The 14,420-nt window shown below is 42.9% G+C and overlaps 1 long non-coding RNA gene across 1 annotated transcript; it reads left to right on the top strand.

Moving 5' to 3' along the window:
* The first annotated feature begins 6,306 nt into the window (after nt 1-6,306).
* Nucleotides 6,307-14,188, top strand: LOC115275811. The gene is made up of 3 exons (XR_003901766.1): nt 6,307-6,501; nt 7,128-7,211; nt 14,046-14,188. It is a non-coding gene; the product is annotated as an uncharacterized LOC115275811 (long non-coding RNA).
* The last annotated feature ends 232 nt before the right edge of the window (nt 14,189-14,420 follow it).

Raw genomic sequence — 14,420 nt, 5'->3', positions numbered from 1 at the left:
TGAAGTATTTTATTGTGATAAGATCTTAGCCAAATACTACTACTGCTACTACTACTACTACTACTACTAATAATAATAATAATAATAATTACCTCTTTGTTGCAGACTTCCTTACCAAAAAGGAAGAAAGCTGAAATTTATCATACCCTGAGAATATGATAATTGAAGGAGTTATGGTGACTTATTACATTTGAAATTGGGATAAAATCTCCCAAGAATAAGAACTGTAGTGAAAGTTCTGTTTGTGCATTGAATGTCATTTAATTGAAATTTGCCACCTGCCTTCTGGTAGGTTTAAATTTTTGCATCAGGACATTTAAAGTAGTATAAGAATAGGAGCACCTGGGTGGCTCAGTAAGTTAAAGGTCCAACTTTAGCTCAGGACATGATCTCACGGCTCATGGGTTCAAGCCCCGCATTGGGCTCTGTGCTGACAGCTCAGAGCCTGGAGCCTGCTTCGAATTCTGTGTCTCCCTCTCTCTCTGCCCCTCCCCTGCTTGCATTCTCTCTTTCTATATCTCAAAATGAATAGATGTTTAAAAAAAATTAAAGTGATATAAGAATAAATATAATACTATCCTTATCCTTTAATAGAATTCATTAATGGAGCCAATCATGTTTTTTAATTTTTGTAATTTTCATAAATTTCAGACTGTAATTATTACTATTTTAGTGTAAAAGATGGAAGGCAAGGTAGTGTGAAATAGAAAGGAAATCAGATGGACACGGGTTCAAATTTTTGCCCTGGCCCTTCTAGCCAAACAATGTTGGGAATGCTCTGCTGAACAGTGAAGAGAATGATAATTACTTCATGAGGTTCTGGTGAGGAGTTTATGTTATCAACACTCAATAACTGTGCTCAAAAATGCAGTTCCCCTTTGCCTTTCCTACAATAAAATTATAATAATAATGCATGAGGAGTAAAAGTTTAAATAGAGGGGATTCCAGAAGGGTTATGGAAAGAGAGAGCATTTACCTAGGGAGTGGGTAGATCCAAGAAATCAGACAAATTCCTTACAAATAATAAGAATGCAGCCAATTCAGGGAGAAGAGTTTCCATGATCAAAGACCCAGAGTTAGAGTGAATTCCTAGTGGTAAATTTTGAAATTGGGGTGGATACAATTTTAGGAAGAAGAATGGCTTTAGCAAAGACCCAGATGATGTAACAATTGCATGTATTTATGAAGAAGACTTTTTTTAAGTTATAAAGTAGGTAGGGTAGGAGAAATAAGGAAGAGGAAGGTAAAATAACATTTATTGAGTATCTCTTACGTGCCAGGCGTTGAACTACCTGCTTTATACACCTTATTTCAATTAATGCTCACCACAATACTGAGATATGGATTATTAGTTCCTCAGCAGACTTAGAGAGTTTCAATTATGTGCTTAACATAATTACATAACATAACATAAGGTTGTACAGATAGTTAAGGACAGAGACACAATTCAAATCAAAGGCTATATTACTCTAATTCCTATTCATTCAGTAGGCTCTTCAGGAAAATCAACTTACTGGATCTTGTAATCATTTAAGCATGAGATAATAAAGGACTGAACAGGGATAGTAGCCACAAAAAAAGAGGGATGGACAGATGGACAAATAAATGCAACATGAATGGAAGGATGGACATATGGGTGGAGGGTGGATGAATGGGTATTTGCAAGAGGAATTGTGGTGGTAGTATCAGTACAATGGAGGAACTGGAAAGAATAAGGAATTACATATAACTTTTGGTGCCAGAACATTTAGTAAATTCTGACAGCATTAATCAAGACGAAACACAGGAAGAAAGAACAAGTTACTAAAAAAAGGGGAAACGTTCAGTGCTGTGACTCAGAATAAAATTTTATGGGAGTTATCTGCTAAAATATTCCTAAATGGGACTATGCTCATTGGACACCCTGGGCTGCATGGACAGATCAACCACCTTGTGCCAAGGGCAAGTGTGCCTGCTGGGGCTGGACAGACAGACTGACTCTCAGCCTGAATGGAGAGACTTGAGCCGAGTCTGTCACAGCACTCACCACGCTGCTCATATTAGGATGCAAATGGAAATAGCTAATTAGTGAAAAATTAGGGAAATAAATTCTTCAAATGTTTGGCAGGCAAAAGAACAGGTTGTTTCTTTTTCCTTTTGAGCTCTGTATTGGAAGCACTTGAAAACAGATCACTCACAAAGCATGCTGTCTGAGGATCCTAAAAACGCCCTCCACCTGGAAAATTGTCACCCATGCTTCAAGTCTAGTTCCAGTGTAACCTCCCCTCTGAAACACTCCCATCTGTGTGGACTTGACTGAATCACTTAGCAAAATGGGAATGACAAGTTTCAGAATTTCCTTCCTTACATTGTTCCAAGTTAGTGTGGGTCATTAGAGGCATTTTGCATGAGTTTTGGATGGTCGAACTGACACAGAATCTATATTCACTTATACCCCAAAGGTCATCATAGGGACACCAGGTGTGATTGCAGATCATGCCTGTCATCACTTTATCTCTTGACCTAGCCATGGGGCAGCAGCCAAACCAGCAGCACTCCAGTCCCCACTGGGTCTTCTTTCAATTAGTCCAATTCCTGGGTCACATGCAGGTTTAGCTCCATGAGGAAAGCTATGCATTCTCCTACTGGGCTCACCCATCACTGAAGGTGAAGCTTTGAAGGCAGTAAAAGATGGACACAGGTTCCGGGTCATCTCATGGGCTCTAGTATGTTTCTGCTCTCCTCTACTTCACGTCCATATTTCTTACCCAATGTCCATTTCCCACTCTATTTCCAAATACCAGGGATCAGCAAGCTATAGTCTACAGGACAAATCTGGCCCATCTCCTGTTTTTTGTAGATAAAGTTTATGGGAATATTAGCTGTGCTTATTCATTTATGACGTGTTAAGGGCTGCTTCTAGTGCTAAATCAGCAGAGTTGATTGGTTGCTACAGAGACCACTAATCTTGCAAGACCTGTTATATTTACTGTCTGGCCCTTTATGGAAAAAGCTTGCCAAACCCTGGCAAAGACGATAAGCATACATAAAGACTGTTAAACCAATTCCCACAGTTGCGTAAGGTCAAATCCCTAAATATATGTGCATTTATATAACACATCTGTGTATATCTATCCGTATCGAAGAATATGCAGACATTTATTTATGGGTTGTCTTATTACTCTGATCAAACCCTGATTATTCCACAGTCTCTACTGTACCTGAGACTGTGAAGCAGGAAAGTTGAATGCCTCCCTCTCTTCTGTTGCCACAGGATTTTGCTATTATAGCACTTGCCATATTGTATTATAATTGGTTTGTGTCTCTATCCATGTAGTCTCTTTTACGAAATAATGAAGTCTCAGAGGTTCTGTTTCTCCAAACAGTGTTCAATAAAGAATAATTGCATGAATAAGTAAATGAATAAGCAGGTGAGTGAATGAATAAATGTAGAAAAGAACAAATGGATGCTTCTCTTGCCCTCGTTTGGTCCCTGGAGCTTCGGTAAATGTCACATACCAGCACACAGAGCCAGAATCTGGCAGACTGCGGTTTGATTCTCGGTCTTGGTGCCGGCCCAGCCTGCTCTGCGTGGTAGGCCATGGAGCTCCTTCCTGGGAGCCGTGTTGTCCTCCACGTCCCATAACTTGACAGGGAACAAGTCCAGTTCTGGGCAAGCAGTGCTCTGCTTGACAGTGGTGTCATTAGTGGCAGACAGCCCCACAGTCATGGCAGTGTTGATGGCCCTCTGCCATGGCTGCCATAGGAGAGCTGGCAGGTGCCGGGCAAGGGGGCACTAGCATGTGGGCAGCACCTGGTCTTCGCTAAGCATTTTCATGCTCACAGCCTCTAGTGAATCTTACGATGGTTAAGGATGTGGAGGAGGACTCAGTGAGGACTAGAGTTCCTCCATAACCTTGCTCAGGTCATGTTACCCCTTCGTGTTTCAGCTTCTCACCTACCAAGTTCTGAAGTGCTATGATTTTGTGATTAAGAACTCAGCATCAACTCAATGGCTTTTGACTCCCACTATAGACAGAACTAATATAGGTTCTGTCTGCCCTTCTTCTGCCTCTTAAATAGAATTCTCTTCAGAGAGGAGAATGAAAAAGGAGTGCATGATAACTTGGGAAGTCACCATGCTGATATTGTTGGAAATAAAAATAAGTGTAACTAAGCATTAAGTGACAAAATCTCTGTTAAGCATTTCAAATGACTATTAGTTGCTACTGCCTTTAGAAATTGAATTTTGAGTGTGTGTGTGTGTGTGTGTGTGTGTGTGTGTGTGTGTCTTAGAAGATTTTCCACTTGGCACAAGAAAAGTCAATTCAAAGAGTGTTAGTTTTTTTGACTACCCTAAGTCATATGTGCCATTTCTACATATATACATGCAGAAATATAGAGAACTATATATCAATATATAATATAGGTATCTATGTATTTCAATATATATCAGTATATCTCTCTATTATTAATTTTTGATAATAATGGTAAATATCACCCTAATATTTGCAGAGTGCTGCCATGTATCAAGCACGTATATTTCACATATTTTATTCAACCCTGTAACTATCTTTCATAATGGTTACTGCCCTAATTTTACTGTGGAAGAAACTAAAGATCAGAGAGTCTGAGTGACTTGCTTGAGGTCACACAGCCACGAAGTGACAGAGCCTAAATTCAAACTCAACTCTGTCTGCCTCCAAAGCTAATGTTGTTTCTCCAGTGCTGAGCTGCCCCACTGAGGTGTCCCTGTAAGGACTCAGACTGTCCCACTGCAACATGAACATTCCCTTGATGTTAATCCTACAAGTGAGGTCTTAGGTAACATCTTAGTGGGTAAATATGTGGCTATAACCCACAGCCAGACATTTCCAGGCGACATTAATTTCCTGTAACACATGAGAAAGGCTATCTACAGCATCAGCAGCAAAGCAGTGAGGGAATCAGGGATCAGCACCACATTTCTCCAGGTAAGAACACTGAGCCCACGGAAGAGAACTTCTCCCATCCACACAGAGGTGGAGTTGAAACTAGGTCTCTTTACCAGGTCACTTCTCTACTCCACTGTCACTGCCTCCCCTGCACGTCTGCCCTCCTTGGGAATTTTAATTGAGTGTGAGCATGTGTGTTTGTGTGTGTGTGTGTGTGTGTGAGAGAGAGAGAGAGAGAGAAAGAGAGAGAAGAAACAGTGGTAGGAGAGTGCTGGTGGAGAGGAAAGTTGAGGAAGAAAGGCAGAAAGACTAGTATCATATTTGTTTAAGCCAGATAAAGTCTTTGAAATGCAGGAAAGAAGCAACATCTCCATGATGGCTTCCCATCCTGGATTGGAGCAGACGCAGGCCTTTGAGTGCTTTTCTGACACTTTCTGCCACCGCTTTGCAAGCCCCAGAATTGAGAAAAACAGTTAATGAATGCCCGAGTGCTTTGGAGGTAGCAAGGACAAAGCAATTGTGTCACGGTGAGCTGGAGCGGGGCGCCACTTCATTTCCTTTCCCATGGGAAATGGGAGCGGCACCAGCTTTGAGGAGTTTCTGTGATCCTATGTGTCTGTCTCTCTGCCCCTCTCTTCCAAATGCATCCAGAATCTAATGATTCTTCTCCCGGCATGGATTCAAGTGATCCCTCTGCACACCCCCACTCCAGTCAGCAAAGATTTGTCAGTGTGAACCCTGCAAAAGGTAGGCAGTAAGAGCATGTGGAAAAGAAAGTGTCCAAGACACTCCAGATTCTAACCCTGTGATATAATAAATAACGGGTGAGACGGGGTTGGGGGTGGGCAGGGAAGGGATGCATCATTCACTTTCATTGAGGTCACACTGCCCTTCTCTGCTCTTTTCAGAGAAAAGCTTTTTTTTTTTTTTTTTTTTTAAATGCATGCACGCCGCACTCACACGTGCATGCTCCCTGCAAGAAGCCAGCAAAGCCTTTTGGTCATCTTTAGGCCACTCAGCTTCTTCAAAGTTGAGCAAGATTAAAAAATCCCGACATCTCCAATATTCCTCAGCAACCGTTTATGTACCTGCATAGGCTGATGAACAAGAGGCCAGGGGATGTATTTAAAAACATGTATGTATATGATGCATAGGAGAGAGAGAGAGAGAGAGAGAAAAGGGACAGAGCAAGAATACGGTACAGATTGATGTCTCTCTGTATTTTGAGAGTTTTTTTGTTTTAGGCCATAGTGGTGGTACATTGGAAGGGTTCTGGAATTTCAGAACACAAAGTAGCAGTTTTAAATAATGAGAGAAGATTCCACATGGAACGCTCATCTGGCTGTGGCAGCCTGTGACTGAATGAGAGAAAAGTGCCCTAGAAGCTATTCATTACGAATTCACTGGAAGCTCTCAAACGAGGCTGGCAGAAGCTGAAATTGAAGTGGTCTCTGACCTAATTTTCTTCTGCATGAAACATCTGCATCAAGGCTCTCTTTGATGTATTCCACTTGGCTCTGTCTACGGGATTGTATCACATGGCCTCCGTGTTGCCTCCTTATTGAAAGACATTTCCAGCCTGTGCAAGGTAATGCGATGTTACTGTTACCCAAGCTAATCACTCAATGTGCTCCTAAAATAGAAACAATAGCAGTTCAGAGACAATGTTGTCTGCTGGCTGTTCTGCAGCCTGGGCTCCTGGTTTTCCAACTTAAGATCTGTGGTATTCACCCCATGTAATTCCAAAACAAGGGAGAGGGAGAAGACAGGCAAAGCCATGCAAGATAATGTTGAAGGACCAGCAGCTTTATGTGTGAGAAGCCCCATCTTATTTGGTCCTTCCATCCATGGACTAGGATTTTGGTACCATTTAAAACCACACGAAGCAGTATTTAAAGCCATCTGCCTTGAGAAAGGAAGGATCTCTTGATGTGGGTGTTGCATTTATTCTAAATTCAGATTGACATCCTCAACTCAGAGAAAGAGAGAGAGAGAGAGAGAGAGAGAGAGAGAGAGAGAGAGAGAGAGAGGTGGATGTGCACTGAATGTTGAATGTTCTGCGATTCTTCAGTGATCCATGAACTATCTTTAAAAATTGCTTCCCCTCTTAAGTTCTCCCAACCTAGGTAGAATGCAGGAGTGAATTTTAAAAAGCAATAATGATAATAATCTCTTTTTTAACAACTGTAACGAGCATCTTCTTTATCCTGGCAGAAAAGCTCTTGCCTTTCTCCATAAAGGGTTGCTGCACAGACTTCGTTAATGGTGTGCCGCTGTTCCCCACCATCCTGGCATTATGTGAGTAACGGTGGTGTCTTTGTGTCCCACCCCGTGAAGAAGAAACCTTTGAAATTCTAAATGACTGTGCTGCAGGTTTTAATGTCTGCTTCTAAGAAAGGATTGAGAAATGCGCACTCACCGAGCAAGAGGCAGCAGGCCTTTGAAAAGCCTTTCTGCCTGACTCCTCTGTCCCACGAATTTAGATGAATATACACTCTTGTAGATGTCCCTTAGCTCTCTTTATGCCAGAAAGAATTACAGATGTGATCAACAGCCTCCTTCTGCCCAAATATTGATACCCCTCCTTCCAGTGCTTCCTAATCAAACAAAGCAATGTGATTAGAAAAATTTGGGAGCCAGTAGAATCTGAGGCCGGGTGGTGATGTGGTTCTCTGCTGGGGAGGGCACAGGGAGAAAGAGTCAGACATGTGGGTGCCCAGGGTCCTGCCAAGGAAGGAAATCTCTGCGGAGACCCCATGTGTGTTGGGCCCACAAGGCAGGCATCGTTAGTGATCTTTCAGAATTAAAGCAGATATCCCCCTCTGTCAGGAAGCCTTCCCTCATTGCCCTTGCTAAAATGAGGCCTTGGAAGTGTGCAAGTTGCCAGAGCAACTGAGTTCTCCGCTATCAAAGCTCTTAGAACTCTATCTTGTCTGTCTTCTCCCCCGGGCCATGGCATCTTGAGGCAGACACAGTGTCTTGTCTTTGTAGGCACGATGTCCACCACAAGTAGGTTCACTGCAAGGGGCCTGAGAGTTTTCTGGTTGTAGCATGGCAAGTCTGGTGTCCTGGGAATGCCCCTCATTGCTGGGAAAACTACTAGGTACACAGTATGTGCTCACTAATTGTGTTAAATGCATTAATAAGAACAATATTATGTCGCCTTTGTTTTGTAAATAGTAAACTCTAGGGTTAGTATCGATCACCTACGGTAATGATTAGTATTCATTACCCATAGTATCTCTCTGCCAGAAGGTGAAAATGTCAACACAGCCTAACACTCCCAATTGGCATGCCCATGCCCACCTAACAATCTGCAGAACTGCCAAATCCTGCAGTCACAGAGTCAGAGTTCAGGACTGTGAAGAGAACCTGATGCCACCTGGTGCAAAATGTTATCCTGTGCTCTGGTTTCCTTAAGGGCATTACTAACAAATAGGAGACATCTCTTACAGAGGCATGAGTTGTCATTAGGTGTGGAGAAGGAAAGAGATGTGGAGAGAGAGAGAGAGAGAGAGAGAGAGTTTGAGGGGAAAAGAGGAAAGAGGAGGGAGAGATAAAGCTCCAAATCCCTGGTGATCAGTTTTCATGGAGATCCTGCAAATCCGTGTGTGATGTGCTCCAGCCTTCCCTTCTAATTTCATCCCCAATCACTGCTTCTTCAATTATCCAATGCCAGCCAAAGAAGCCTCCCTACTACTCCTCAAATACATGCATGCTACCTCTTGGCCTGTGTACTAAGTACTTCCCTACTTGGAATGTTCTTTCCCTAGATACCCATGGGACCTGCTTCATCTCCATTCAGGCCCTTGTTCAGGGGCCTTGCCTTACCACCCAGTATAAATGAACACCTCGCCGTCCATCTCTGCTCATTCTCTGACCCTGCTTTAATGGTATTCATGGCCCTTACCACCTCCAGATACATTATATATTTGTTCATTGTCTAGAGCTAAAAGTGTGTGATAATGGCAACATTCTACATCTGTACCTTCCAATGCGTTAGCCACTCATCCCAGGTAGCAACCGAAGGACTTGAAAGTCAAGTATATGAAGAAAAAATTTGCTAGTGACATTGATGACTAAATTTATAATTTTTAAAGTTGTATTAATTTAGAAAAGTCCTTGTGTGCATGGATTATTTTCTCTTTTGTTTCCTGTCACATTTGCCAATTCCTAGAGCAATTGGAGGCACATGGGAGGCCTTCAATAAGTGCTTTTAAAATAAATTAAGAATCTGGCATGAAACAGGCATCTCTGATCAGGGAACACCCTAAAAAACCAAACTAATTCTAAATTTGAATTATCCCAGGTCATGGTTCAAAATGATAACATGGTTCAAAATGATGTCAGATGCAGAAGTTGTCAAAGGGACTTTCTCTGGCCAAAATATGTCACATACATCCCAGACCTCAGTTTCCCTATCTGTTAAATTGGGAGTATTTGCTTCTTGGTATTGAAGAGATCTGCCGCTGAATAGGTGCTCAATACCCTGAGTTCTCCAGTGATAGGAGAAGCGTCTGTGTAAGCATATGGCTGGATGTAGAAAAGCACTTTGAAGAATGCTAATTTGGGATGCTCTTGCCAGTGATTACTATTTTGGAGGAGGGGGATGATTGATTTTCATTACAAAATGAGTCTTTGCCTAACAAAAGAATCTACAAGGGAATTTTCTTAAAATAACTAACTCCTTGATGCTTTTTAACTAAGAACACATACTTGAAAAACCCGGGGGCCATGCAATTTATTGTACAAAGCAAGGTTCACCTGCATTGTAAAGAATGCTTTAGGATGTTTCTTTAGTTACTTGCTCATAGAAAAGTAAGTAACTTCTTTTTCTAGAACTTTGCTTTAATTTAGTGGCAATCTTGGAAGGGGCTGGCATTCATTCCGTCTCTTGGTTCAGTGAGTATTTATTAAATTCCAAATGTGCCAACCACTCTTCTTGACACTGGGACTATGCTTTCACAAAATGAAAATTTGAATAAGATAATACATGTGAAGCTTTGAAATAGTACCAAACACACACTAAACTAGTAGTAGTGGTTGTAGTAGTAGTTGCTGTTGTACAGAAGTTGGAATCCAATGGGGGAAGGAGCCAAGGAATAACAGAACATATAGATGACCAGACCTACCTCCAATGCAAAGCACTATGTCAAATATAAAACAGAGTATAGTATGTAGCCTCAGGGAGAGCACCTGAGGCTTCACCCCACAGGGCCCAGTGTCTAGCCATTAGGCAGTAGGATTCCTGATCTCAATTACAGTGGTAATATGATCCTGCTTCCGGAATACTGTTGAGTCAGCCTCAAGTGGCTTATGAAAAGTGTGGTCAGACCACTTAAAAAAACAGAGAGCTATGATTTCATCTTGATTGAACTATCTTTTTTTCCTATTGGCCAATTAGTGTCATTTAGTAAATGTTTATAGACATGGCCAAAAAACACTCCAGTGGAGGACGTGATAGAGTTTCTGGGGTTGGGGCTACTTCACATTAGGTAGTCCGTGAAGGCTGCTGCTAGGAGGGGTCTGTCTGTGAATGACAAGGAGGAACCAGATCCAAAGATCTAGGGACACAGAGTGAATTCTCGTTAGTAGACATTGATTGAAAGCTGCTTGGAACAAATATAATCCTGGGGCAATGGAAAGACAAGAAGGAGAGTAAGACATGTGTCTCCCCTCAAGGACTTTACAGTTTGTAGGGGAGTTGAAATGTAGCCATGAAGGCTGAGAATGGTAAAGGCCGTTGGAGAAAATCTAAAAGAGCTGAGTTGGAATGAAGAAAGGATCTCACTCCATCTCACTAGACTGCCTCCTCTTTTTCATCTTGCTCCCCCTACTCCCTTCCCCCTCCAACACCACCAGCATTCACTCGGGCTTCCCGGAGGACAATAGAGAAGCAGCCCTTGATGAGGCTGAGGGGATTCTCCTGTCTGCCTCCCAGCCCACATTTGCCTCGCTTTGACTTTGCTCGATGGAAAATAAATCACAGCCACTCCATTCCCAGTCACTGTCCCCAGGGAGCTGAGCCCTTACCTCCTCCCTGGAGCCTGCCTGCAACATGGGGTTGTCAGGTACAAAGAGAAAACCTTCAGAGACCCACACCCCATTTGGAGAGTGAGGAGGGTCAATGGGAATAATTGCTAGCTGTTGAATGTGAGCGGCTGTAGAGGGATTGGAAGGAAAAGGTTTCAGGAAGGAAAGAAAGAAAAGGAGGGAAAAAAGCCCTGGCCCCCTCCACTCCCCCCACCAACCTCCATAGTCTGTGCACAGAGAACTGCATGGTGGTCTGGGTCCTTGTAGAACATTTGTGTGCCGGACAATAGCACAGCCTGGCTTCAGATCATCAGCTGCTGTTTTCTGGTTAGCTCTCCCTTTATGTGACTGCACAATGCAAGCCTTCAGTCACAGTGACTCTTGAGGAATACATCTGGTTTTTTCTTTCAGGCGCTCTGAAAAGGTCAGCCTGTTCGTTTCTTAGACGCGAGACACCACATATTTTTTTCTCCCCCTGAACTGGAAAGACAGACCTACACCTTTTCTTGCCTCCTGGTACATAATTAGACATGGTGCGGCTCTAGAAGCCAGCCTGCCAGCCCATCCTCTGCACTCGTTCAGAGACACACAGCCCAGCTTCTGTGCTGCCAAACCCCTGTTCTGCTCCTAGTTCTGAATGGTCCTCCTTCCCTAGCCCCACACTGTGGGTTCTGTGCTTGCTGTTTTGTTACTTATGACAATGATCCTACTCCCACCCCCACCCCCGCATTTCACTCCCCCAATATCGGCTATGACTGATGCTGTCTCTGCCAGAGGGAAGGTTTGAGAATTTGGGGGAGGAAAAAAAACACACAACATTTTAATCATTTTCAGTCCAGTGATGGTAAAGATTCTTCCTGCGCGTTGTAACATAATAACAAATGTGCCCATGAGGAAAGAATGATCAGCAGCTGGTGTCTGACAAATTATCTCATTCCAGACAGGCAAACAGTCCACAGTGGGGGGAGACTGGAGCCTGAAGAGGCGACCTGGTACACGATTGGGGTTTCACCTCTCAGATGGTGGAGGTCCAAATGGCCCACCGCGCCTGGGCTTGGGTGGAGGTTTTCTCTGGTGCTCCTCTTCTCCCGTCACCTTTGAGGGCTGCTGACAGCCATGGAAAAGGGATTACTTTCTCGGCTCAGTCAGCCCATCTCTCACTCCTCCTCCAGGGCATTCATATCCCAGCCACAAGAAGCAATTACAGTCCACCCTCGCCAATGGGCCACGTTCTTCTGTGCAGTGTGCATGCTGTTGCCTGCTGTCACGATGCCCTGACCCCACCTCACACTCCTACCTTGTGTTCAAAACCCATCTAGGCTCCTCCTCTTACCCTGCTAGAGTTATTAGTCACTCTCCCTTCCGGAAGCACCTTCTCCTAGGAACTTTATCACACCATTCTGTGGTTGTTTTCTCCACATTTTTGACAGCAGCTACCATGTGTTTTTAATGAACTCTGAGTGTAGGGTACTGTTTGCAGCGCTTTTCTTCTATAGCTTATTTAATCCTCATGACCCTAAGAGGGAGGAATTCTCCCCTTTTTACAAAACTAAAGATTTATTTACTTTGCGTCCTTGGCCCCAGCATGATCCCTGCAGTGGGTGGTGGGGCTGGAAAAGCCCAGGCTCACCTCTGCTCCCTCTCCAAGGGGCCATGTGGTCTTTTTGGCCTCGCGGGGCCCATTTCCACATAACACAGTATGACCTCTACTGCCTTGGTGGGTTGTTGTGACATTCCAAAGGAATATGTTTTGCCGATGCTGTTCTTATTATAGATCCTGAATGTGAGTTTATTTCTGGCCATTTTTTTTTAAATGCCAGTTTCCTTCCAGAGTGGACAATCCCTGAGGGCCAGGACACTGCCCGACTTGTTCACACCTGTATTCTCAGTAACTAGAACAGTACTTGTCACCTGTTAGGAGCATGTTTTTTTAATAAATGCATGAGGAATGAATTGAGGAATACCATGATATGATAACTTGATCTGTGTCTAACTTGGGTCATGATTGCAACCAATGTGCTATGCAGTGAAGCTCTGGGATAAGACTGAGCCCACTGAGAACTGGGAACTTTTATGCACTTATTCCTTGGATTGCTAATGTGGATGGAACAGTCCTAAGTCCTCTTAAGCATGGTTGCCCATGCTCAAAATGTTCCATCCCTTGCTGGTGGTGTGCTTGGCAATATTAGGACAGTCCTGTTGATTTCCTGTCAGCACCATAGGAGAAAATTGAAGTTGCTCACAGCCTATCTCTTAAAATAGCCCTTTAGAACAAAGTTTAAGAAGCAGCTATTCATCAACTATGATCTGCATCCCTACTATGTGATGGGCAATTACAGACATCGAGAAAATTGTGCCACAGTTCAGGTCTCCGTCTCCACCTAAAGACAGTATCATTATCCCTCTCCTTCTATGTGAAGAAAACTAAGTCTCAGACTGATGATACAACCTACCAAAGAGCTTACATCTTTTAAGGAACAGAACAGAAACTTGATTGACCATGATACAGTTAGACACTTTGAATGTTAACATGATATTAATTCTGTGAAAAACTGTCCAATGGAAAAGGTTGGAAAGCTTGGCAATCTCCATTGATGAGAGTAATTAAGAAACTGTATAATAGTATCTGTATCCTTGGAAAACAGAACAAAGAGAAACAATAAGTTGCAGATATCCTTAACGGTCAATACAGAAGGTGGGGCTAAGCCTGAAACAGGCAGCCATTTGCAGCAAGCTTTTGGAGATGGGACTAGACTCTACCTTGAGTATTCCTCCGCTGAAACCTAGAAGTAAAATAGACCTCTTTCCTGACTGCAGTATCTCGAAAGAGAATCCAAAAGACCTCAGTCTCTTAGGTTGTATCTTCTACTTTGGGATTAAAATCTGGCTTTTGATTTTCATTCTGTAGCAGCCTCCTTTCAGTTTGTGTTTGTACTAGACATATAAAAGACTCTCGGTCATCCATTATCTCTCATGTTTGGAAGTAGCCACATCTCCTGTTCTTATGCAATTTAGAACCAAAGAAGACCAAAGACAAAGAAAAAAATTCCAGTGTTAGATTTCTTGATTGGTTTAAAAACCAACGTTATATTTTTACAGGAAACCCAAAGGGTCCCAGCTCGCTCCACAGCCAATCACTGAACAGTAGTTGCTCCAGGACACAGAAGGAGCTGTTGAAATCTTCATTAAATCCCCTCTGTGGGAATAACCCACACTTACTTGGTTATACTGACGGTTTGATATGTGCATTTTTTTTTAAACATTGGGTTTGCAAAGATCTTATTTAAGATGGGACTCTTTTTTTTTTTTTTTTTTTTTTTTTTACACTGGGTTTTGAAAAGCGATTTAAGTGAACAGGAATGTTAATAGGACTTGACACATCTCCTGCTCAGACAGATCTGGTTGAAGTCACATTCCAGAAGAGGGACAGCTTGCTTCTTTCCAGACATTCTGGTCACTGGTACCTTGTCCAAA

Source organism: Suricata suricatta, chromosome 13 (genome assembly GCF_006229205.1).
Source record: "Suricata suricatta isolate VVHF042 chromosome 13, meerkat_22Aug2017_6uvM2_HiC, whole genome shotgun sequence".
NCBI lineage: Eukaryota > Metazoa > Chordata > Mammalia > Carnivora > Herpestidae > Suricata > Suricata suricatta.
Note: the sequence above shows the minus strand (reverse complement) of the source record. Positions and strands in the feature narration are given on the sequence as shown.